The sequence below is a fragment of the Chiloscyllium plagiosum genome, unplaced genomic scaffold, assembly GCF_037043375.1.
Source record: "Chiloscyllium plagiosum isolate Xiang-an unplaced genomic scaffold, Cpla_swu_hap1 HiC_scaffold_18, whole genome shotgun sequence".
In the NCBI taxonomy this organism is placed as follows: domain Eukaryota; kingdom Metazoa; phylum Chordata; class Chondrichthyes; order Orectolobiformes; family Hemiscylliidae; genus Chiloscyllium; species Chiloscyllium plagiosum.
In genome coordinates this window covers 27,999,011-28,024,974 of record NW_028270156.1, presented here as the reverse complement: position 1 = coordinate 28,024,974, position 25,964 = coordinate 27,999,011, and the positions used below count along the sequence as shown (strand labels likewise).

General features: G+C 42.2%; 1 protein-coding gene across 3 annotated transcripts in view; it reads right to left on the bottom strand.

Annotated features, from left to right (window-relative positions):
- Positions 1 to 25,964, bottom strand: part of LOC122557703 (metallophosphoesterase MPPED2) — a 192,961-nt gene that overhangs the window by 26,822 nt on the left and 140,175 nt on the right. The window lies entirely within an intron of this gene.

Below are 25,964 nucleotides of genomic sequence, written 5' to 3'. Positions count from 1 at the left end.
ACCCACACTGGTCCTGAGGACAGGGTTCACAACAAGTCTGGAATATTATGGCCATGGATTTTCAACTGTTAAAGAGGTATTAAGGAATGCAGCCAAAGGCATTTTTATAGATGAATTACAGGTCCAACTGGATAGGGGCAAGGTGTTGCTGGTGACCTTTTCTTGGTCTTATGAGTGACCTTTTGGTTTCTGATGGCCCAGCCAAAGCCAGCTGGATTGCTTTCTGAAATTTCCTCACATATCAAACTGTTTTGAATATTCCACTTCAATAGCTCTCCTTGCTAAACACTACAGGGGCTGCTCAATTTACAAAAATCCAACTCCCGAATGTTTGCACTTATGGGCACAATCCCATACAGGTGTAGAATTATAAAGACCTGATATACAAACATTTCCTGTACCTATGTATGGCTGCTTTACGGTGTCTGCACTGTGTTCCGACTGGAATACAAACTGACTTACGAACGCACTCCAGAACAAAACCCATTCACAACCCAGGAACTGCCTGCAGTTCTCAATTTATAATGCCCAAAGCAGCCTGCAGCCATTGAAGATGCACCAGATTATTATTCTTTTTACACATCTGGCACATGCTTTCTCAAAAGTTTGCTTCTTACTGAGAAATCTACTGTCAAAACAATAAAAACTTATCAATATGAGGAAGTTGATCTGGAAGTGCAAATATCAGAAAATGCTGTGGTAGAAACCTGATTGGCTCAAGAACCACAGAATGTTCCATGAGTTTAGACTTCTCTTTCTCTTCACATAAGCCAAGTCTTCTCTCACCACCTCCCCCCACACCCCTGTTCATTCCCCATATGTTTCAGTGTCCACAGGTGACAATATATTTGTTATGCTCCTACCCAGATAACAATACTACCTCTTCCCTACAGTGCCACTATCACATGCGTGCAAACACAGATTAATGATCCCAAACCTCCAATTAACCATATACACACAGAGACTATTCCAACCACATACCTACTCTGGAATAAGAATTCTACTTTCAAATGTTTAAACATAACATCTAAGTTGTTCATTTTTTCACATTCCCTCCAGTTGTAACTTTTCTGTCAGAAAAAGCACCATCCTCCTGAAGGATTAAAGCATTTTTGCAACATACCTTCAGTGTTCAGAGAAATAACGGCAGCGAATGCTTTCCTTTCTGTGCCCCATTATGCAGCATTAACTCAATGCTTTGTGCGGAGGGAACATTGATGCCGGGAAATGGCTTTCGAACAGAAAAGACTAATATTACAGCATTGTGACTGTACCTTCAGGTAGAACATGTTTGACCTCTCTGTGTCAATAATCAATCACAAATTTCCAAAGAAGAAAGTTAAGTCAAAGCAAAATGCTTTGAAATGCTGGAAATCTGAAGTAAACATAAAAAGAATGCAGTTCAAGAAGGCAGCTCACCACCACATTCTCATGTTGGCCAGCCAGGCTCAGCAGTGAATAAAACAAAATTCTGGAAATACTCAGCTGTTCCAATAAAACTTAAAATCTTAATTGCATTTCTCTCTTCACAAATGCTGCCTGAACACTTCTGGAACGTTCTGTTTTTATTTCAATTGCCAGCATCCGCAGCAAATAAAGTACATTTGCTCAATACGATTTGGAAATCAGAACAAAATCTTCATGAGTTCTTGAATCCACTTGATAATTTTCTGTTACAGCAATTGATATCATCTCAAAATAAAATGTATACAAACACAGCACCAATTCACTCTCTTTGTGCTAAGATCAACCAACATCACCTTTACAATTACAATTGGTCCTCCTCAGTCAGTTTTACATGTTAACTTCACAGATTTGAAAGGCTGAATCTGTCTTCCTCTAAAGAAGAATGATGATCCAGATAGAAGCATCAATAAAAAACTATTTTAAAATAAGGAACTAACTTACACTTACAGAATGCCTTTTATGACTTTAGGACGATTAACGTGCTTTAGGATCAATTATGTACATTTGCAGTTGCCACTGTTGTAATTTAAGAAGCATTTTCATGTGTGTGTATACGTGAGAGTGTGTGAACGTGTGTGTGCAGTGCGTGCCTGTTTGTCTGTCTGTCTGTCTATATGCATGTGCATGTGTGTGGATACATGTATGTGTGTGGTCCTGAGCTTGGCTTACTATCCCATATCCTTTACATTACCAAGACCATCTACCTCTACCTCAAATATAGCCTTTTAACTCTCAGCCATGCTTTAGTTACGTCCAATTTTGACTACACCAAGGCTCTTCCTGTATAGCTTCACACATTCTGCTCGCTGTAAACTTGAGGTATCCGACTGTGACTTTCCAGTGGGTTTTCAGCATCATGAAGCAGTGAGACTCATTGGCAGGCTGGGCTCCGAATAGGCCTGCTAGCTGGAGAGATGCATTTGTGTTAAAGGGACTGATACCTGGAATGTTTGGGCTGTTATATGAAGAAAGGTTGGACAGTTGGGCAGGCATCTGCTGGAGTAAGAGGTGACTTGATTGAAACATATAAGATCCTGAGGAGTCTTCATATAGTAGATGTGAAAATGATGCTTGCTCATTGGAGAACTGGGGATCTAAAAATAAAGGTGCTGCTCAGTTAAAACAAAGATGAGGCATTTATGATTAGACTAGAATACTTACAGTGTGGAAACAGGCCCTTCAGCCCAACAAGTTCACACCGACCCTCCGAAGAGCAACTGTGGGTGACACAGTGGCAAGCACTGCTGCCTCACAGCGCCAGAGACCTGGGTTCGATTCCCGCCTCAGGTAACTGACTGTGTGAAGTTTGCACATTCTCCCTGTGTCTGCGTGGGTTTCCTCCAGGTGCTCCGGTTTCCTCCCACAGTCCAAAGATGTGCAAGTCAGGTGAATTGGCCATGCTAAATTGCCCGTAGTGTTAGTTGAAGGGGTAAATGTAGGGGTATGGGTGGGTTGCGCTTCGGCGGGTCGGTGTGGACTTGTTGGGCCGGAGGGCCTGTTTCCACACTGTAAGTAATCTAATCCACCCAGACCCATTCCCCTACATTTACCCCCTCACCTAACACTACGGGCAATTTAGCATGGCCAATTCACCTAACCTGCACATTTTTGGACTGTGGGAGGAAACTGGAGCACACGGAGGAAACCCACGCAGACACGGGGAGAATGTGCAAACTCCACACAGACAGTCGCCTGAGGCGGAATTGAACTCGGGTCTTTGGTGATGTGAGGCAGCAGTGCTAACCACTGTGCCACCGTGCTGCCCATGTGTTACCGTGCCATTCTTTTTTCTCAAATTGTCATACGTTAAAGCTGAGGTAGTTAGGTTCTTGCTAAGCGAGGGGTGAAAGCTGATCAAGGATAGGCTAGATTGTGGATTTGTGATTACAATTTGACACGCCATGATTTTATCAAGTGACAGAGCAGTCTTGAGGGACCGAATGGCCAACTCCTGCTCTTTGTAAATTGGTTGAACATATCTCCTTGTCAAATAAAGCAATGCCCAGGCATAATTCTAGGCTAGTGATAGCTGTCATGCTTACTAATTCTTTCCTTCCCTCTTGGCATTTCCTCCAAAAGTTCTTTGCCTAGCTGACTTCCTCTTCAAATTCAAAAAAGCTTGCTAAAATATAAAACACTGTCTGACTGCTCCTTTGATGTATTTTCTTCACATTCCTTCCCTATGCTGCTGGTGAAAGGCTTTGAGGTTTTTTTTTGAGAGAAACGTGGGACAAATGCATTTATATTTCTCGTCTCGTTCTGTCGAAACAAGTTCCTCATCATCACAGTGCAGCAAAAAAACAATATGAAAAACCCAATCACCGTGACAGTGCCTCATTCTACTGCAAACCTCTAACATTAAAATTTGCTCAGCATCAGAAGTTGCAGGTAAAACCTCCAGTTTCCTCAGACTCAACTCCGGCAACTTGCGAAGTCTCCAGCTCTTCAGTAATTTGAACCCATTTAGGTAACAAAGCAGAGGCAGAGGCAGGGGTATGATTAAAGCGTACAGTACATAAAATCCCTACAGTGTGGAAGCAGGCCATTCAGCCCATCGAGTCCACGCCAACCTACCGAAGAGCATCCCACCCAGACCCAATCCCCTTATCGCCATAACCCTACATTTCCCATGGCTAATCCACCTAGCCTGCACTATGGGTAATTTAGCATGGCCAATCCACCTAATGGAGAAAGTGAGGACTGCAGATGCTGGAGATCAGAGCTGAAAATGTGTTGCTGGAAAAGCGCAGCAGGTCAGGCAGCATCCAAGGAACAGGAGAATCAACGTTTCGGGCATAAGCCCTTCCTGTATGTGGAAGACTCGCCAAGACTTTCCCCACACCTCCACTACTTGCCTTAAAACAACCGCCAAAACTCAAACTGATCATTGTTGGTAGCAAGCTGCCCGGCTCTCAGGACAACTCCATACAACCCTGTCACGGTAGGTGCTGCAAGACGTGTCAGAGTGTGGACATGGATACCACGATTACGCATGGGGACACCTCCCATCATGTACGTGGCAGGTACTCATGTGACTCAGCTAACGTTGTCTATCTCATACGTTGCAGGCAAGGGTCCCGAGGCATGGTACATTGGGGAAACCGAGCAAAGGCTACGACAACGGATGAATGGGCACCACACAACAGAGAGGAGTGTTCCCTCCCAGTTGAGGAACACTTCAGCAATCCAGGAGATTTGACTTTGGACCATCCTCCAAGGTGGACGTCAGGACAGGCAGCAGCGAAAAGGGGCCGAGCAGAGACTGAAAGCTAAGTTCCGTACCCATAGGGAGGGCCTCAACTGGGACCTTGGGTTCATGTCACATTACAGGTGACCACCATTGCACTATACACACACACACACACACACTCCTACACACATGGACACTCCTACACACACGGACACACATGCACAGGCACTCCTATACACATACATACACACGGTCACACATACACACAGACACGCACACTCCCACACGCATTCTCTCAGAGACTTAGACCACTCTACACTCACACACACATATACACTCTCTCTCAGACACTCACAACCTCCCACCCCAGAGACACACACACTCCCACACTCACACATGCACCCCCTCACAGATTGAAGACATTCTACACTCACATACTGGAGGAGAAAGTGAGGTCTGCAGATGCTGGAGATCAGAGCTGAAATGTGTTGCTGGAAAAGCGCAGCAGGTCAGGCAGCATCCAGGGAACAGGAGAATCGACGTTTTGGGCAAAAGGGCTGAAGAAGGGCTTATGCCCGAAACGTCGATTCTCCTGTTCCCTGGATGCTGCCTGACCTGCTGCGCTTTTCCAGCAACACATTTTCAGCGCTACACTCACATACTCACACATATACACTCTCTCTCATTTTCACAACCCCCCAACCCTGACAGACAGACACACACACACAAAGACCCACATGCACACATATACATATACGTTTGTGGGGTGAATTTGTACTTGCAGAGTTACATTGTACTTTGCTCAAAAACTGCATGAATTTATGTAAGACTCTGTTATCTCACTTTTTAGATTAAAATCAGTCTAAACAGTATGGCACAGACAGAGAACACAGGGGGCTAACACCTTCAACATATTGTCTAGCTAACACCAATTATTACAGTTAACCTGAGAATGCAACTTTTTAAAAAAAAGTTTTGTGAATTACACATGAAAGAAGTGAAACTATCATGGTATTCGAACAGATGAAAGACTCCACAAACAATCAAGGTATTTTTCAATGTATAATTTCAGTTACATCACACTGTAAACTTTTGCTATAAATCCTGTGCCTTACAATTGCGCCCTCCACAATCACCTGATGAAGGAGCGGTGCTCCGAAAGCTAGTGTGCTTCCAATTAAGCCTGCTGGACTATAACCTGGTGTTGTGTGATCTTTAACTTTGCATTTATTTTACACATCATCACCTGGATGCATGGGGTCCTGGGATGTGAGCCACCATCTGTTTTGACCCCTCCAATGCTCCTCAAGACTGGTTGCTCAGCTGCCATTCAGTCCTTGGTAAGCCATAAACTGCTTTCGGTAAGTAATTCCCCAGAGCCGTCAGTACTTATAGAATCATTCAGCACGGTAACAGACCCTTCAGTCCACCTCGTCAATTGCCAACCAAGTTTTCTTTAGCCCATGTTCCTCTGAACCTTTCCTGTTTGTGTACCTGTCCAAATGTCTTAACAATATTGCAACTGTACCCACCTCTACCACTTCCTCTGGCAGCCTTAAAATTATGCCCTACAATTCTGAACTCCCCTAGCCTAGGGAAAAGACCTTTGTGATTCATTTTATTTGTGCCCTTTACTTCACTTTATTAATAAACCTCTATCAGTTTACCTCTCAACCTCCTACATTCCAGTGAAAATATTCCCATCCTCTCCTGATAACTCAAACCCTGTAGTCCTCCAAATCTTTTCTGAACCCTCTCCAATTTAATAATATCCTTCCTATAGCAGAGCAACCAGAACTGTACACAGTACTCCAGAGTGGTCTAACCAACATCCTGTATGACTGCAACGTTATTTCCCGACTCCTAGACCTAATGGTCTCAGCAATGAAGGCAAGGATGCTAATGCCTTCTTCACCAGCCTGTCTACTTGTAATACAACTTTCAAGGAACTATGTACCTGAAACCCCTAACACTCACATTTATTTATGGTGTTATTACGTTATTAAAATATCCTGAGGTGCTTTTACAAGGACATTATAAAAATAATTATGACACTAAGTCGCATAAGGAGATGGCAAGCAAATGACCCAAAGCTTGGTCAAAGAGTTCAGCTTTGAACAGCATCTGATTCAAAGAGGAGTGAGGTAGAGAGGCAAGAAAAAAAAAACTTAGGAAAGGAATTCTCAAATTTGTGGGCCACGAGCTGAAGACAAACTGTAATGAAGAGGTCAGAATGAAATAATTGCCGAGTTTTTGTAGAGGGGATTACAAAAGGTGGTGAGATTTCACAACGAGGAGGGGAATGAGGAGACCACGCCCCCCAACTGCGGAGCCAGACAGTTTACATCCTTTCAGCTGTTGCAGCAAATTCACTTCAGTTCCAGCAGCTTCCAACCACCATCACTCCAAAAACACATGGAAAATAAGGTTGTAATGTTGCCTTCTTTGCATGAAGTGAGATAGAGGTAGCAAGAAGGGGAAATAATAGGGTGAACTGGACGTGGAGAGATTCTTTCCCACTTCTTGCCCCTTCTGTGCTGGACCAGAAGCTCCACTCAGGCCTTTCTCAGCTTACCAGCAATTAAGGCCCTTAAGTGATCAATTAATAGCCACTTTGGGGTCTCATATCATCACCTGTCCAATGAATCTGGTTGTGTGAAATTGGGTAACCAGGGAAACATACCTGCCAGTTTGAGTAGAAGTTGGGATGGCTTCTATTTGGTTCAGTTGGGGGTAATTGGAGGCAAGGTTGAGGCCAGGGGAGGCAAAGGGTGACCTCTGGAAGCCAGTGACCTCCCTGCCCTTGGCTTGGATTCGCTGAATGTCCTCGCTCCATGACTTCCCATCTCACAAGAAGCAAAAGAAAATGTTCTAACTTCTTGCTGTTGGACTTCCTGGAGAGTAGGCCTCAACAAAGGGTTTTTATGACTGGATGCTGCAGGCCTCTGACTGGCCAGCAAGGATGCCACTGTCATGGGCTGTGATAGGCTAAGAAGCTTGCTGGTTAGCTCTTAATGCACTGATTGGCAGACAATGTGGCTGGCTTTCACCGTGGTGTGGGTGGTAAATTAATCAATTCATAATACCTCCACTTTCACACTTTGGCTCAAAAAGGGAATGAATGGTTATTTACATTGAAATTATTGAAAAATTCTCACTCACTTCTTGGATTCTAGGTAATCCAAAATAGAGGACAGAAAAAAAAATTGTGGTTGTTAGGGCTGCTCCTTTTCTGAGGTATTTTCGGTGTTGGAGGTGATTTCCTTGAATTCCAGGAGCAGCAATTACTGTACACTGTAAACACTGTTGCATTGTTTTGGAACTTTGGGATAAAAGATCAAACCAATAGCACTTTTCTCAAAGGGGAGAGGGACCCAGCAGGCAGTCATTGTACACATTGGAATTAACGACATAGAAAGGGAAAAGGATGAGATTCTGAAGGGAGAATGTAGGAAGTTAGGCAGGAATTTAAAAAGGAGGTCCTCGAGAGCAGTAATATCTGGATTATTCCTGGTACTATGACCTGGTGAGGGTAGGAATCGGAGAATAGAGCAGATGGGCGGCACGGTGGCACAGTGGTTAGCACTGCTGCCTCACAGCGCCAGAGACCCGGGTTCAATTCCCGCCTCAGGTGACTGACTGTGTGGAGTTTGCACATTCTCCCCGTGTCTGCGTGGGTTTCCTCCGGGTGCTCCGGTTTCCTCCCACAGTCCAAAGATGTGCAGGTAAGGTGAATTGGCCAGGCTAAATTGCCCGTAGTGTTTGGTAAGGGGTAAATGTAGGGATATGGGTGGGTTGCGCTTCGGCGGGTCGGTGTGGACTTGTTGGGCTGAAGGGCCTGTTTCCATACTGTAATCTAATCTAAAATGAATGCATGGCTGAAGAGCTGGTGTATGGGAGAAGGATTCACATTTTTGGATCATTGAATCTCTTCTGGGGTAGAAGTGTCCTGTATAAGAAGGATGAATTTCTCCTGATTTGGAAGGGGACTAATATACTGGCTAGAGCTACTTGGGAGGATTTAAACTAGTAAGGTGAGGGTGGCGGGTGGTGGTGGTGGGGGGAACCCAGGGAGATAGTGAGGAAAGAGATCAATGTGAGACTAGTACAGTTGAGAAAACTGAGTTAAACAGTCAGGGCAGGCAGGGACAAAGCAGAGAACAAGGTAGGACTGATAAATTAAACTGCACTTATTTCAATGCAAGGGGCCTAACAGGGAAGGCAATGAACTCAGGGCATGGTTAGGAACATGGGATTGGGCTATCATTGCAATTACAGAAACGTGGCTCAGGGATGGACAGGACTGGCAGCTTAATGTTCCAGGATACAAATGCTACAGGAAGGATATGAAGGGAGGCAAGAGAGGAGTGGAAATGGCATTTTTGATAAGGTATAGCATTACAGCTGTACTTAGGGAGTCATGATTTGGAGATGCTGGTGTTGGACTGGGGTGTACGACTACCTGGTACTATGACCTGGTGAGGGTAGGAATCGGAGGATAGAGCAGATGGACGCTCCGAAAGCTAATGTGCTTCCAATTAAACCCGTTGAACTATAACCTGGTGTTGTAAGATTTTTAACTTTGTATTTAGGGAGGATATTCCTGGGAATAAATTCAGGCAAGTTATTTTGGTTGAACTGCAAAAGAGGAACGGGGTGATCACCTTATTGGGATTGTATTAGAGAGCCCTTAATAGTCAGCAGGAAATTGAGAAACAAGTTTGTAAGGAAATTTCAGTTATCTGTAAGAATAACAGAGTGGTTGTGATTGGAGATTTTAACTTTGCAAACATAGACTGGGATTGCCGTAGTGTTAAGGGTTTAGATGGAGAGGAATTTGTTAAGTGAGTGCAAGAAAATTTTCTGATTCAGTATGTGGATGTGACTATTAGAGAAGGTGCAAATCTTGACCAACTTTTGGGAAATAAGGCAGGACAGGTGACTGAGGTGTCAGTGGGGCCAGCGACCAGAATTCTATTAGTTTTAAATTGGTGATAGAAAAGGACAGACTGGATCTAAAAGTTGAAGTTCTAAATTGGAGGAAGACTACCTTTGATGGTATTAGGCAAAGACTTTCAAAAGCTGATTGGGGGCATCTGTTCGCAGGTAAAGGGACGGCTGGAAAATAGGAAGCTTCAGGAATGAGATAACGAGAGTCCACAGACAATATAGGGTGAAAGAAAAGGCTGATGTAGGGAAAGCTTGATGACTAAAGTAATTGAGGGTTTGGTTAACAAAAAGAAGGAAGTATATGTGGGGTATAGACAGGAGAGACCGAGTGAATCCTTAAAAGAGTATAAAGGCAGTAGAGTGCACTTAAGAGGGAAATCAGGAGGGCAAAAAGGGGGCGTGAGATAGCTGTGACAGATAGGGTTAAGGAGAATCCAAAAGGATTTTATAAATACATTAAGGATGAAAGGGTAACAAGGGAGAGACTAGTGCCCTCAAAGATCTCAAGTCGAGAGCATGTGGTGCCGGAAAATCAAAGCAAAGCATGCAGCATCCAAGGAGCGGGAGAATCGACGTTTCAGCAATGGTAATGATGAATTCTGATGAAGGGTTCCTTGGATGCTGCATGACCTGCTGTGCTTTGCCAGCACCACACAATCTTGACTCTAATCTCCAGCATCTGCAGAACTCACTTTCTCCCCTCAAAGATCAGCAAGGCAGCCTTTGTGTGGAGCCGCAGGAGATGGAGGAGACACTAAACGGGAATTTTGCATCAGTGTTTCCTGTGGAAAAGGACATGGAAGATAGAGAATGTGGGGAAATAGATGGTGACACCTTGAAAAATGTCCATATTACAGAGGAGGTAGTGCTGGATGTCGTGAAACACATAAAAGGGGATACATCCCCAGGAGTGATCAGGTGTACGCTTGAACTCTGTGTGGGAAGCTAGGGAAGTGATTGCTGGGCCCCTTACAGACATATTTGTATCATCAATAGTCACAGGTGAGGTGTTGGAAGACTGGAGGTTGGCAAAAGTGGTGCCACTGTTTAAGAAAGGTGTAAGGACAAACCAGGGAACTACAGACCGATGAGCTTGACATCGGTGGTGGGCAAGTTGTTGGAAGGAATCCTGAGGGACAGGATTTACATGTATTTGGAAAAGCAAGGAAAAATTAGGGATAATCAGCATGGCTTTGTGCATGGCAAATCATGTCTCACAAACTTGATTGAGGTTTTTGAAGAAGTAACAAAGAGGATTGATGAGGGCAGAGCGATAGACGTGATCTATATGGACTTCAGTAAGGTTTTCGATAAGGTTCTCCATGGGAGACTGATTAGCAAGGTTAGATCTCATGGAAACAAGGAGAACTATCCATTTGGATACAGAACTGGCTCAAAGGTAGAACACAGAGGGTGGTGGTGGAGGGTTGTTTTTCAGGCTGGAGGCGTGAGTCCAGCACACAAGGATCGGTGTTGGGTCCTCTACTTTTCATCATTTATATAAATGATTTGGATTGTACATAGGAGATATATACAGTAAGTCTGCACATGACACCAGGTAGTTATGTAAATTAAACTGCATCTCCACTCCTCAGCTCATTGTCCCATCTGATCAAGATCCCACTGTACTCTGAGGTAACCTTCTTCGCTGTCCACTACACCTCCAAAAACGTAAAGGACCCAGCACCGATTCTTGTGGCACTCCACTGGTCACAGGCCTTCAGTCTGAAAATCAACCCTCCACCACCACACTCTGTCTTCTACCTTTGAGCCAGTTCTGTATTCAAATGGCCAGTTCTCCCTGTATAGTCAGAGCATTAAGTAAAAGAGTTGGGAGATCATGTTGCAGCTGTACAGGACATTGATTAGGCCACTGTTGGAAAATTGCGTGCAATTCTGGTCTCCTTCCTATCGGAAAGATGTTGTGAAACGTGAAAGGGTTCGGAAAAGATTTACAACGATGTTGCCAGGGTTGGAGGATTTGAGCTCTAGGGAGAGGCTGAACAGGCTGGAGCTGTTTTCCCTGGAGCGTCTGAGGCTGAGGGGTGACCTTATAGAGGTTTACAAAATCATGAGGGGCATGGATAGGGTAAATAGGCAAAGTCTTTTCCCTGGGGTGGGGGTGTTCGAGAATTAGAGGGCATAGGTTTAGGGTGAGAGGGCAAAGATATAAAAGAGACCTAAGGGGCAACGTTTTCAAGCAGAGGGTGGTACGTCTATGGAATGAGCTGCCAGAGGAAGTGGTGGAAGCTGGTACAATTGCAACATTTAAGAGGCATCTTAATGGGTATATGAATAGGAAGGGTTTGGAGGGATATGGGCCGGGTGCTGGCACATTTAACTAGATTAGGTTAAGATACCTTGTTGGCATAGATAAGCTAGAGTGAAGGGTCTGTTTCTGTGTTCTACACCTCTATGATGTAAACAGATTTTTCGAGTAAAGATTTTACTATTTAATTTCGGCATGACAATAATTTACTGAAAGACTGAGCTACAAAGTTTTACACTCCAAGGATGAATAACGCTTGATGGATTCTGCAGCAAAATAACTTTATTTACAACAACAATGCTGAGAAATGCTCACTGTCTGTGTGGGATTGCATCAAGGGTACAGTTTGAATAAAACTGATTGTTTTCAAGAAGGAGTTAAACATATAGTTTTTAAAGCTAAAGGATTCAAAGGGTGTAGGGAGAAAGCAGGTTCTGAGCACTAAATTGGATGATAAGCCATGATCACACTGACTGGCAGAGGAGACTTGAGATAGTCTACTCCTGCTCCTGTTTTATGTATTTCAAAGGAGCAGTGCAGGTTCCTGGGGAGGGGCTTTTCAAAATAATCAGAATCATCAATTTTCCAGGAGTGACTGGTGTATTAATGTACAGTAGGCAACAGCCTGCAACAAGATTTAACTGTAGCTCGGTGGGTAGCACTCAAACCTCTGTATTGATGTATTGTCGGTTCATGTCCCACTCAGCAGATAAGCCAGCTTGACACACATAGTGCAGTAATGAATACACACTGCAATACTGGAGGTGCTGTCTTTCATGAGATGTCAACCCCAGACCAGGCCTGTGGATGTGGAAAACTCCATGGCCACTATTTTAAAGAAAAGTGGGTGAATTTGAGACTCTACCCTCGACTGAGTTTTAACCAACATCGCAACTGCAGTGACATTTTGACATGTTTCACTGGCTGCAAAATGCTTTGGCACGTTGTGAAAGTTGTTAAACGAAATGGTAGCTCTTCCTTCAACTAATAAAAATAATTGTGAAACTGTATACAGATAAGGGACATATTTACTGCAATTAGTTCATTAATTTCCTTTGCTTAGCTGATATTGTCTTTCAGGATGAGAACAATTAGACATGGAGTGTGTGAAAATATTTGTCACCAAGTCCCAAAGGGACTTTAATAATTTACAGGAGATGCCTAATTAATAACTGACAAGTCACGAGAATCCTGTCAATATTTTCAGGAGGTTTCTGAGCAGGATTGCAGCAGCACTCAAAGATGATTAGCCCTGCAAGACTGTCCTGGAGTTTCCAAAACTTGACCTTTCACATTTTGCTCTGAATAACATGGTTCAGATTATCATTTTTAATAGTTTAGTTCAAAAATATATTGGAGATGGAAGTAAAATGAGTGTTCGATTAGACATGGCCATTTGGGGTGCGACACCACATTGTGAAACCTCCAAGAATTAAATTTTTTTAAAATCTCAAATAAAACTGTCAACCCTGAGAGCAAGATTTATGATGTTATGCTAATAGTTGTAAAGGGGTTTCTGGAATGTTTATTGCAGCGCCATCACTGGTTCAAGATTGTAAATACAGCACAGTACATTAAAAAATACTGTACATCGATCCAAGTACCTCCTATCATAATTTTTTTATACCTACATTAATAATGTAAACATTGGGTGAAGTACAAATTTAAAATGCGGACTGAGTTACACCTGCACACCCCAGACTAATTATCTTCCTCTAGCTTCACTTCATTTGAAGGCTACAGTTCAAAAGGAGATTGACTAATTATAAAGAAGGACTAAATTGCGATAGAGATTGGAATCACACCTCCACAATGCTTCAGTAACCTTACCATAATCATTTTAACTATATGTTCACTCTTTGCATCTATAATTACATTAGACGGAACCGACAAAGACCAATGCTGTCCCAATTAATGATTTGGGTAATTGAATAGCATATTAATGACTGCAGCAAGTAATTGAATATTCACACATGTTAAATCAAAGCACTGGTGCAATTCCCAGCTAAATATCTGCTCCTCCAATGTCTAGCTATGCTGAATTCATCATAGCACTGTAATATTAATGTCCCTTTATGAACAACCATGTGAACCAACTGTATAGGTCCGAGAGGAGGACTAACTCAACAGATGGAAGACTTAGACCACATGAACATAAGGAATAGGAGCAGGAGTAAGATATTCAGCCATTCAAACCTGCCCTCACCATTTAAAAACATTGTGGTTGATCTGCCTTCGGCCTCAACTCTTTCATGCCTGCTCCTCATAGCATGATATTTTAAAGATATATTTACCATATCTTTAAATACTTTCACAACTCGCAGGTGTAAAGAATTCTTGACATTTACTACCCTGGGGAAAGAAATTTCTTTATAACTCAGTTATAAATGAGTGTCCCCTCAGTCTATAACAATATCCCCTAGTTTGAGATTTCTGCACTAGTGTAAATGCCTTCTCAACATCTACCCTCAGAATCTTGTAACTTTCAATAAGAACGCCTCTTTGAAGAATAAAAGTCTAACTATTTAGCATTCTAGATAAGTCACCCCATTCATCAGTTCAATGAGTCTCTTAACTCTAATCTAGTATATCCTTATTTGAAAACACAGACCAAAACTGTGCACAGTCCTTCAGGTACGTCCTCTGCAGACGTAACACGATTGCCTCATTTTTAAATCCCAACTTCTTAGCAATAAAATCTTCCATTTGCCTTTGTAATTTCTTGCTGCACTTATATACTGTTTGTGTTTCGTATACTACAACACCCAGATCCCTCCGTGATGTATTTTGTTTGGGGGTATCTCTTACTTAAATAGTAGTCTGTCTTTTCATTCTTCCTACATTAAACTCCATTTGCTAAGTTTCTATTTACTCGCTCAACCTTCACCACAACATTTTTTGGATTAGTGGTGCTGGAAGAGCGCAGCAGTTCAGGCAGCATTGCTGCTCCTCGGATGCTGCCTGAACTGCTATGCTCTTCCAGCACCACTAATCCAAAATCTGGTTTCCAGCATCTGCAGTCATTGTTTTTACCTACCTTCACCACAACATGCCCTCCCGCCTATTTTTGGGTGTACTGTCAGCAAACCTGGATACATTACACTCTGCCCTTTCCTTCTCCAAATCATTAACAGATGCCGAATAACTGATTCTCATATCACTACACTAATAAAATCTTTTGAACACAGAAAAGATCCATCAATCCTGACTCTCTGTCTTCTGTGTATTAACTAATCATCAATTTATGCTAATACATTACCTCAAGACTGTGAACTCATTCTTTTGAAGTAACTTTTAATGTGGTACCTTATCGAATGCCTTCTGGAAATCCAAATAGACTACATCTACCAATTCCACTATATTCTCAAAGATCTCTAGTAAGTTTGTCAAACACGATTTTCCTTTCACAAATCTTCTGCGTTAGGCTGTTATGAATATCCCATTTTTCCTTAATAATTGAATCTAGCATTTTTCCAATAACAGATAGTAGGCTAACTGGCCTATAGTTTCCTGTTGTTTGTCTCCCTCAAGTCTTCAACAGAGAGGGTCACATTCACAGTTTGCTAAGCCGTGGGAACCCATCCCAAATTCAATGACTTCTGAAATATTTTGATCAATGCCTCCCCCATCTCTGCAGCCATTTCCTTTAAAATCCTTGGCAACTTGCCTATTCTCAGTTCCATCAGTGTGTCAAATACTTTGCCCTTTGTGACTGAGATTGGTACAAGATCTTTCATCCCGTTAGTACCTTGCTTCTCTGATATCTTTGGGATGTTTACGATATCCTGTACAAGAAGACTGACACAAAATATTAGTTTAAATGACTGGCTGTTTCCCTGTTCTCCATTATTAAATCCCTCGTTGCAACCTCCAAAGCTACCCTCTATTTATACGCCCATAGAGTCTCTTGTTGTTGGTTTTATATTTCATGCCAATTTACATTCATGACCAATCTTCCTTTTTATTCACTTTTAAGTCATCTAATGCTGATTCATAAAAGTACCCCAAACCTCTACACTAATGTCAGTTTTCACTGCTTTGTATGCCTTAGCTTCTGACTGGATAATTTTCTTGACTGCCTTGTCAACAATGGGTGGTTCATCCACCTCAATTAGTTATTTTTGACAAATAGATATTTTGCTGAACCTTGAGAACTAGCTGCTTTAATGTCTGAAGAAAACTGCAAGAACTGTGGATGCTGTAAATCAGAAATAAAAACAGAAGTCAAAGGATCACCGGACCCAAAGCGTTAACTTTGATTTCTCTTCACAGATGCTACCAGAACTGATGAGCTTTTCCAGCAACTTCTGTTTTTACTTCCATGTCTGTCTCAGCTCATCTACTGATCTTCCCTTTAGTCTATTTTCCCAGCCTGCTTCTGAAAAACTCTTCCTTCAGAGCTATTTAAGAAGTTGAGGACTAGTTTGAGACCCAAGTTGCTCTCTCTCTCAAACTGAGTTTGAAATTTTACCATGTTATGATTGGTCTCTCCAGAGGATCCTCAACCATGAAATCGCTTATTAATCATACCTTATTACACAATACTAGATTCAAAGTAGATGAAATAATTGGGTAGATTGTGAAAGAAACTGCTGTAAGAAGCAATCCCTGATGCAGTCTACAAATTTGTCCTCCACATTATCCTTGCCCATCTGATCTATCCAGTTAACATGCAGATTACATGATCCATAAAAATTGTGATGCCCTCCTTACATGCCTCCATAATTTCCTGATTTGTGTTTTGTCCTGCAGTGACGCACTCTTCGGAGGCTTATAGATGACTCAACCTTGACATTTTCTCCTTCCTACTCCCTATTATTATCTAAACTGATTCCACGTCACGATCCATTGCATTTATACCACTACTCAGCACTGCTCCAATTAACTCCTTTATTAACAAAGCTACCCCATCTCCTTTTCCTTCTTGTCTGTTCTTTTGGAACATTGAGTACCCTTGAATATTAAGTTCTCAGTCTTGCTCACTCTGTCACATCACCATAATAGCTATCGAGTCATACTCAATTATTTCTATTCATGTCTTCGGCTCATTTATCTTGTTGCATTCAGACAAAGAGCCTTAAGTTTTGACTTTTTACCATTATTACTTATTCTGGTTCTAATTTCTGCTGAATTTTTCTATTTATACTTTTTACCCCTTTCTTGTCATATTGAGTGTGGTTTGTCTTTTCATTATGGTGCGCCTCTGCTCTCATTTAATTTTTCAGCTTCCCATCAATTGAACTCTCAGCCCCTCTAAATGAGTTTAAAGCCCTATCTACAACCCTGGTTATACAATTCTGCAGAATGCTGGTTCCGGTACAGATCAAATGAAGCCCATCTGACAGCTCAGCACCACCTTTTCAAGGGTAATGAGGGATGAGCAAGAAATACTGGCCCAGCCAAAGGCATCCACTTCCCATGAATGAATAACTAAAACTAACTTTAGAGCAAACAGAGACTAGAATCTGGCCTCTAAGCTCTGAGCTTTGCAGCAAGAGTGAAGTGTTAAACTTCAGCCATTTAATGTTTATGAAAATTATTAATTTGATGATCAAAGTTAAGTATGAACACTCAAACAGATAGACATTAAATACAGAGGGTGAGTCTTTATAACATGCCCTCTCTGACCCCACTATGTGACCATATTATTTTGATTAGCAGCTCTTTAAGAGTTACAGCGTCCTAATTCCAACCATGATGCCCCTCTCTAGGATAGAAAACTGTGTGGCAAGTCAATTAGTCACTCTACCAAAATGAATGGATATGAGTGCATTCTGCTTATTCATACCATCTTGTAAGGTTCCTATTAAACACACTTGCTAGACAGATTCCCGCTTGACAGAGTGGCCTCATTAATGATTCTATTGTCTTTAAAAATCATTTCCAGGATGTGGGCATCTCTGGCAAGGAGGGCATTTGCTGTGCATCCGTAGATTTCCTCAGAAGAGGACAGAGGTGGGCCTTCTTTGTTGTAGTTTGATAAAACCAAGTGGTATACAGGGACCCAGGTGGACTGAAATCACATACTAGTCAGGATTCATTCTCTAACATCTGAGTGTATGAATTAGGAGCAGTAAACCATTCTGCCCCTTGACTATGGTCTGGCATTCAATGACATCATGGTTGATCTGATTACTCTACATTACTGCCCATCCCAATAACCTTTCATTCACTGCTTATCAATAATCTACTTACCTCTTCCTTAAAAATATTCAAGGACTTCCACCACCTTTGAGTAAGACATTTCCAAAGATCCTCTGCAAAAAACAATTTCTCCTTGTCTTGGTCTTAAATGGTTGTCTCTTATTTTGGAACAATGAACCCTCATTCTACATTCTCCCACAAGGTGAAGCATCCTTTCTATCCATGCACCCTGTCAAACCCACTCAGGATCTTATACATTCCAATCAAGCTCACTTCTTCCTCTAGTGAATACAAGCCAAGGCTGTCCAACATTTCCTCATATGACAGTCTGGCCATTCCAGGTATTTGTGTCGTAAACTTTGTTTTAGCTGCTTCCAAAGCATTTACATCCTTCCTCACATCTGACTAATATTGCACATTGGTTTTACCAATTTCCTGGGTAACTAAAGCATAACCAGCCTACTTTTGGAAACAATTGCCCTTGGAAAACTTTTGTTGACTTTCTTAATTATATATTGCACCTACAAATTCACTTTTTGCAAATCACACACCAGGACACAGATCACCTTGTAATGCTGAGCTCTGAGGTAATGTTATTTCTTTTGTATAACTCTCAAACAACCACAGAAGTGAATAGGAATGCATGTTCTCTGGAATCTGCATCCAGTGACACAAACACTCTGTTACTATGCCCAGTTAATGCCAATCATAGCTCAGTGGTAAATTTCCTTCCTTTTTGAGTGAGAAGATTATGGCTCGAAATCCCATTCGAGGCTTAAACCCATTACTCAGGATACCACTCCTGATGCAGTGTTGAGGGAATTGCTGAAATTGCTGTTTTGCAGCAGACTTTAAGCCATGGTCCTGTCTGCTCTCTCAGAAGGGTGACAAGGTCCCACGGTAATATTCAGGAATGGGCAGAGGAGCTCACTCAAGTGTCCTGACCATCATTTATCCTTGAACTCACATCAACGAAGACGCTCATCTGGATATTATTGCATTTACATTTGTCGGACCTGGTGTGCCATCACTGCAGCGGTATGAAGGAAACCAAGCCCTACTATTTCCAGGAGCCATCATAAAGTTAAAGATTTTATAAAAGCACACAGAATTCCTACATTTTTCTGGCTGATAAAAGGCATGAACAAGGTTTTAGCACTTGATGAGATATGCTATCTAGTACATTCTATCTGCAGATAAAAAAATTACAAATCACTGACATATAACTCAAGTAATTAATACCATAAACCCCTCAGTAACACAGATAAAGACAGATACAAAGAAACATGAACATTATGGGCGGGGGAAAGACTGAGAAGGCAGTTCAGTAGTTCCTGTCTTCAGGAATTACTAAGATGAGGCTTTTTATTGATCAGAACTGAATGCTGCTTCTGGATCACCTTCTCTGGATACTTTCACCTGTTTGCAGGTGCCATGGAATGACTTATTCACACTTATAAAGGTCTTTATTAATTCACTAGAAGTTTACAGCAACTGATGAGGGGAAACAAATTGGCTATCTTTACGCTTGAGATGCTCTTCACTGCAGAGAAGAAACAGAGCCCTTCCAGGGCTCCACCTGCTTCAGCCCTGAACATTCATTCCCAAAAGTAGGCCAGCTACCTGAGAGCCAATAACATCGTTGTTAGCAGGCAGAGCCTTTGTCAGTGATGACTGATCGCCAGTCAACAGAAAAATTAGGTCCTTGTTGCTGATCAAATCTTTATTCATACACAACACAATGGTTCCAGCTCAGCTGTACATGCAGCTGTGTAAACAGTGTTTACAATGAGTGTTAGGTTACTTGCTCTTAATAAGTACAGCAAACTTCAACAATTGTTTTTTTCAAAATCTGTTCTTTTCTCATTTTATCTCAAGATCAAAAATGCAGAAAAATAAAACGACAGTCTTCAAAAACATTGTTGTGCACAATTATTTGCCATGTTTCCTACACTTTAAACAGAACAAAAATGCCTTTGAAATAACGCATTAAAGACTATCCAATCCTATGCTGTGTCTGTAATTCCCCAAATTAAACAGATTCTGCCTACTCATGCAATCACCAGTAAACTGAGGGAACCAAACAGCCTTTTGGTCATATACAACTTGAATGTTGTTGAAGAAAGACAGAGTTTGTTGAAGTATTTTGTCTTACACTCATCAGGACAATTCACAAGAACACCAATTTGAGGAGAAAACCATCATTCGTTAAATCAGAGAGTGCTGACTGTTTGGGAAATGGAATCTGATGCGGGAGGCATTGCCATGGAGAGTGCACCAATTAATGACAAGTGACAGTTAACCAGCAGGCTTTGTTTAAATGTTAAAGCAGTCAGTTTGTCCAAAGCAATACCCTGAAAAATGAAACTGGAAAAAGAAATAGCAGTTACCTATTTTGTTAAGATGAAACCAGCACATTATGTCTTTTTCCAGCAACACCTGATTGAACATTCTCACTTTGTAAAAACGATTGGGCTTTAGACTGTGATGAGAAACTTGAACCTTTTCTTGATTTCCCTCTTCCACTTCACTTCAATGTAGAGCTTCTGGAGAAATTCCTGATCTAATTCAATACAAATGATTCTGGAACCACATTAGCTCAGTGCTACACTGAGCCTTGCTCTTCATTCAGAAACTGTGCTCAAGGTTTGATTGTGACTCATTAGGCGGACAATATTGAAGGCAGCTGTCTGCTTCACATAGAGTCATACAGGCACGGACGCAGACTCTTCAGTGCAACCAGTCCATGTCGATCATGTTCCCAAACTAAATAGTCCTACCTGCCTGTGCTTGGCCCATACAATTCCAAACATTTCTTATTCATGCATTTATCCATTGTTTTTTAAACATTGTAACTGTACCCGCACCTACCAACTCCTCTGGATGTTCATTCCATACACGGCCCACTCTCTGCGTCAATTCTCATTCACGTCTTCGTTAATCTTTTTCCTCTCAACTTAAAAATATGCCCCCCTATGTTTGAAATCCCCCAAACTAGGGTAAAGACCTTGGCTAGTCACCTTATCTATGCCCCTCATGATTTTACAAACCTCCATGACGTCAGCCCTCAACCTCCTATGTTCCAGTGAAAAAAGCTACAGCCTATCTGGCCTCTCCTTATAATTCAAATCTTCCATTCTCGGCAACATCCTGGTAACTCACATCTGCAGAGTATTACAAAGATGTGACACGCCATGAATCACGTTAAAATCTAACAACAGCAAAAGGCACACGGTAGTTTAAACAGTCGTGGGCTGATTTGCTCAGACCTGCGTGAAGGGATTAACGGATATTTCTCAGGGTCACTGGCATTTATTACATTGGCAGGCCTGAGACACTGTCTGTATTGTTGAAGTGTTTGAAGATTATATAGCAAAGGGAGCACTCCAAGTCTTTTTGTCCTTCAACAAGCTGAGCTGCTAAAATACTGGGAAAGAGTAAGTGAGACACAAAGACGACTCTGCTGAATATTACCAGCTACCTCCCCATTCCATCCTTCAAAAACAGCAGTGATGCACAGACTAGAATATTCCATTTTCTCCAACACAACAGTTCCGCTTGTCTGCATGCTAAGAGAATAAACTTGGAATTTAGTTCATTGTTCCAATCCGTGCACAGCAAGCTACCATACGCAATGAGATAAAGCTACCAGACCAGGTTGCTTGGTTTTTACTAAAGGGGATGTCAATTCAGGGACAAGTATTAGCCCCACGCAGAACTCCCCCTTTCTTTTTCTGGGATCTATTATCTTCACTTGAGGGGGCAGACTGGGGTCCTTGATTCTAATGATGCATTCAAAAACAAAACTGAACCTCTGACAGTACAGCACTCTCTCAACACTCTGCTGAGTGGGACAGCTACATTTGAGTTTAATGTTCAACCTGGCACACTGAAATGAAGCCTTGTAAGCATTAGGATACAGACTTTAAAGGGCTTAAATAGAACGTCTTTATGTGCTGTCGACAAATTATGGACAGACAAGTTTCATATGAACAAATGAAAAATTCATATCGCATTATCCACAGTCCCTCATTCAGACTAGACCTTACGGGTTTCCTCGAACTTTCATTTACCAAAGTGAACTTTTGTGGAGAGCTCAGAGTGGAACCTCACATCACCCACACACCCAATCTTTCAAGCTGTAAATCACTTGCACTGACCATACCAACAGCAACCTGCATTTATATGGTGCCTTTCATACTGTAAATGTATAATAGTAGCATAATCATTATAAAATGTGACACCAAGTCACATAACGAGCTATTAGGGAAGATGGCCAGCAGCTGGGTTGAACAGCCAGGTTTTAAGGAGCATCTTCAAGGAGGAGATAGACATACATAGACAGAGAGAATCAGGGATGGAATTCTGTGTAAAATGCTATCCATCTAAAATACATCAATCATATTGCAACAACACTTTTTGTTTGATTATTCACTTTTGGCACGTTTGTATTTGAAATGCATCCAGCAAAAAAAAGGACAATTGTACGAAATGCTCAGCATTACCAAGCTGTCAAAATAAATTAATTTGGGAGGAACTGTGTGTTTCTAACCAGCCTTGTGTTTTCTTTCAAATTTCATAACTTATTTATTCACCACAGTGTGCTATGCATTCACTCAGTTTCCCATCTCCAATGTAGCAGTGTGTCTCCGACTCATTTGTGACTAGCCTGGAGCACCAACAGTCAGGTCAAAGCAAGTGCCTGCCAATGTTTCTCACAGCAGTACAGCAGCTTATGGTTTCTACCGGACAACACAGGCAACATGCCTGACTACTCATGCTTGGTACATAACCCCAATCAACAGGCTGGCTGGATCCCAATTATTATTCACATTATTACACCGAGGTTAAGCAATAAGAAGAAACTGAACCTGAACAGCATTGCTTCAGGCCCTTGGGTGCAAAGGGTTTCATAGCCAATGAATTACTCTGAGGTGCAGTCAATATCGTTAATTTGGTAAACATGATGGGGAATTTTCACACAGCGAGTGTGGACTTAACCTGCCGATGGAGAAATATTTCCTGGCTCTCTAAGGTAACTCCTTTGCATTTATTCTTCTTCTGAATAATATCATGGAATCTTGACACCCACCTAAGGGAGGGAAAAAGCCTGACAGTTTAACATCGCATGTGAAAGACAGCATCTCTTGCTGTGCCACAGTGTCGGCTGAGAGTGACTGCTCGAGTGCCTGCTGCTATGGGGCTTGAACACATGACTGACTGACATGGAGGCAGCAAGAGAAGCCTCCCACACAATTGAAACTTGAGCTCATCAAAAGCCCTGCTGCTTTTATCTTCATTTGGACCATGTCCTATTCGACCCCACCTTGTGCCCTGTTCACGTTACCAAATCATAACATATAACATCAGAATTAAGCCCACTCTTCTGGCATGTCCTAGTCCTTCCGCAGCCTCCCTGCTTCCTCAACACTACCTGTCCCTCCACCTATCTTTGTATTAAGTGCAACAATACCCTCAGTTCCTTTGTTCAGATCATTATTGTTTAACGTGAATAGTTGTGGTCCCAACACTGACCTCTGTTGAACTCCTCTTGTCACTGGTTGCTATGCTGAAAAGACCTGTTTATCCCCACTCGCTGCCTCCTGCTAACCAGCCAATCCTCAAATCAAGCCAGCACCTGCTCAAAAATTGCTAACAGATTTGTCAGGCATGGCCTCTGTTTGATAAAGCCATGCTGTTCCAGCCCTATTTTAAGATGCATTTCCAGGTACTTCACAATCTCTTCCTTTATAACGGATTCCAACCGTTCTATGGTTGCCTGCCTTCTTTAGCAGGAGTATTACATAAGCCATTTTTCAGTCCTGACTCCAGTGATCCCTGAAAGATCATCACCAATGACTCTACAATTTCTTCAGCTAGCTCCTTCTGAACTCTAGGGTGTAGTCTAATTGGTCTGGGTGATTTATCCACCTTCAGATCTTTCAGCGTCCCCAGCATCTTCTCCTTATTGATGGCCACTACACTCACCTCTGCCCTTTTTCTCTCTTCAAGTTCTGGTATGCTGTGAAAATTGATGCAAAGTGCCTATTCAATTATTCTGCTATTTCTTTGTTCTCCATTACTACCTTTCCAGCCTCATTTTCCAGTGGTCCGATGTCTTGCCTCTCTCATGTTTTCAATATCTAAAATAAATCTTGCAATCTTCTGTTATGTTAATAGCCATCTTACTCTCACATTTCATCTTCTCCCCCCTTACTGCTTTTTTAGTTGCCTTCTGCTTATTTTTAGATTAGATTAGATTACTTACAGTGTGGAAACAGGCCCTTCGGCCCAACAAGTCCACACCGACCCGCCGAAGCGCACCCACCCAGACCCATTCCCCTACAAATACCCCTGCACCTAACACTACGGGCAATTTAGCATGGCCAATTCACCGAACCTGCACATCTTTGGACTGTGGGAGGAAACCGGAGCACCCGGAGGAAACCCACGCATACACGGGGAGAATGTGCAAACTTCACACAGTCAGTCGCCTGAGGCGGGAATTGAACCCAGGTCTCTGGTGCTGTGAGGCAGCAGTGCTAACCATTGTGCTACCGTGCCGCCCACAAAGGCTTGCCACTAATCTTTACCAGACTGCATGCTTTTTCTTTTTATTTTATGCTGTCCCTGACTTCCCTCATAAGCCATGGGTGTCTCATTCTTCCCTTGGTCTGCTTCATCTTCCTTAGGATGAATTTCTGCTGTGCCTCCTGAATTAACCACAGAAATTCCAACTATTGCTGCTCCATCGTATTTCCCTTTCAATCAACTCTGGCTAATTCCTTCTTCACGTCTTTGTAGTTAGCTTCATTCAATTACAATGTCGTTAATATCTGATTCTAGCTTCTCCCTCTCAAACTGCAGGGTGAATTCTATATGATGTTACTGTTTCTTCACCTTAAGTAGTCTAATCAAGTCTGCCTTGTTACATACCACCAAATCCAGAAGTGACTGTCCTCTCGTGGACTTTACCACAAACCGCTCCAAAAAAAAAACCCCACCTCATAACATTCTATGAATTCCCTTTCTTGAGATCTGCCACCAACCTGATTTTCCTCATACAAACTACACTTTGAAGCTCCCAATGATTACTTTAATAGTGCCTTTCTTCCGTGCCTTTTCAACCTTCTGAGTTAGTTTCTTTGAGGAGAAAGTGAGGTCTGCAGATGCTGGAGATCAGAGCTGAAAATGTGTTGCTGGAAAAGCGCAGCAGGTCAGGCAGCATCCAGGGAACAGGAGAATCGACGTTTCGGCTGAGTTAGTTTCTTCCCTACATTCTGACTACTGTTAGGCAGCCTGTACATAACTCCCATTAAGGTCTTTTTTGCTTTTGCAGTTCCTCAACTCTACCCATACAGATTCCACGTCTTCTAACTTCCTCTCTCCCTCAGATACACACTCATGCTTTCCCCCTCCCTCACACACGCACACGCACATGCACACATACACATATAGGTCTATGGGGTGAATTTGTATTTGCAGATACATTCTATTTTGTTCAAAAAGCACACAATCTGTAGGCAGTCAGTCAATGTGACATTTTATAAATTCCTACTTTAGAAATGGAACCATAAGACCATAAGACATAGGAGTAGAAGTTAGGCCATTCAGCCCATCAAATTTGCTCCACCATTCAATCACAGCTGATAAGTTTCTCATCCCCATTCTCCTGCATTTTCGTCGTAACCCTTGATCCCCTTGACAATCGAGAACCTATCTATCCCAGTCTTAATACACTCAATGACCTGGCCTCCATAGCCGTCTCTGACAGTGAATTCTATAGAACCACCACTCTCTGTCTGAAGAAGATTTTCCTTAACTCCATTCTAAAATATTTTCCGTTTAAGGCTGTGCCCTCAGGTCCCAGGCAAAAGTGAGGACTGCAGATGCTGGAAACCAGAGTTTAGATCGGAGTGGTGCTGGAAAAGCACAGCAGGATAG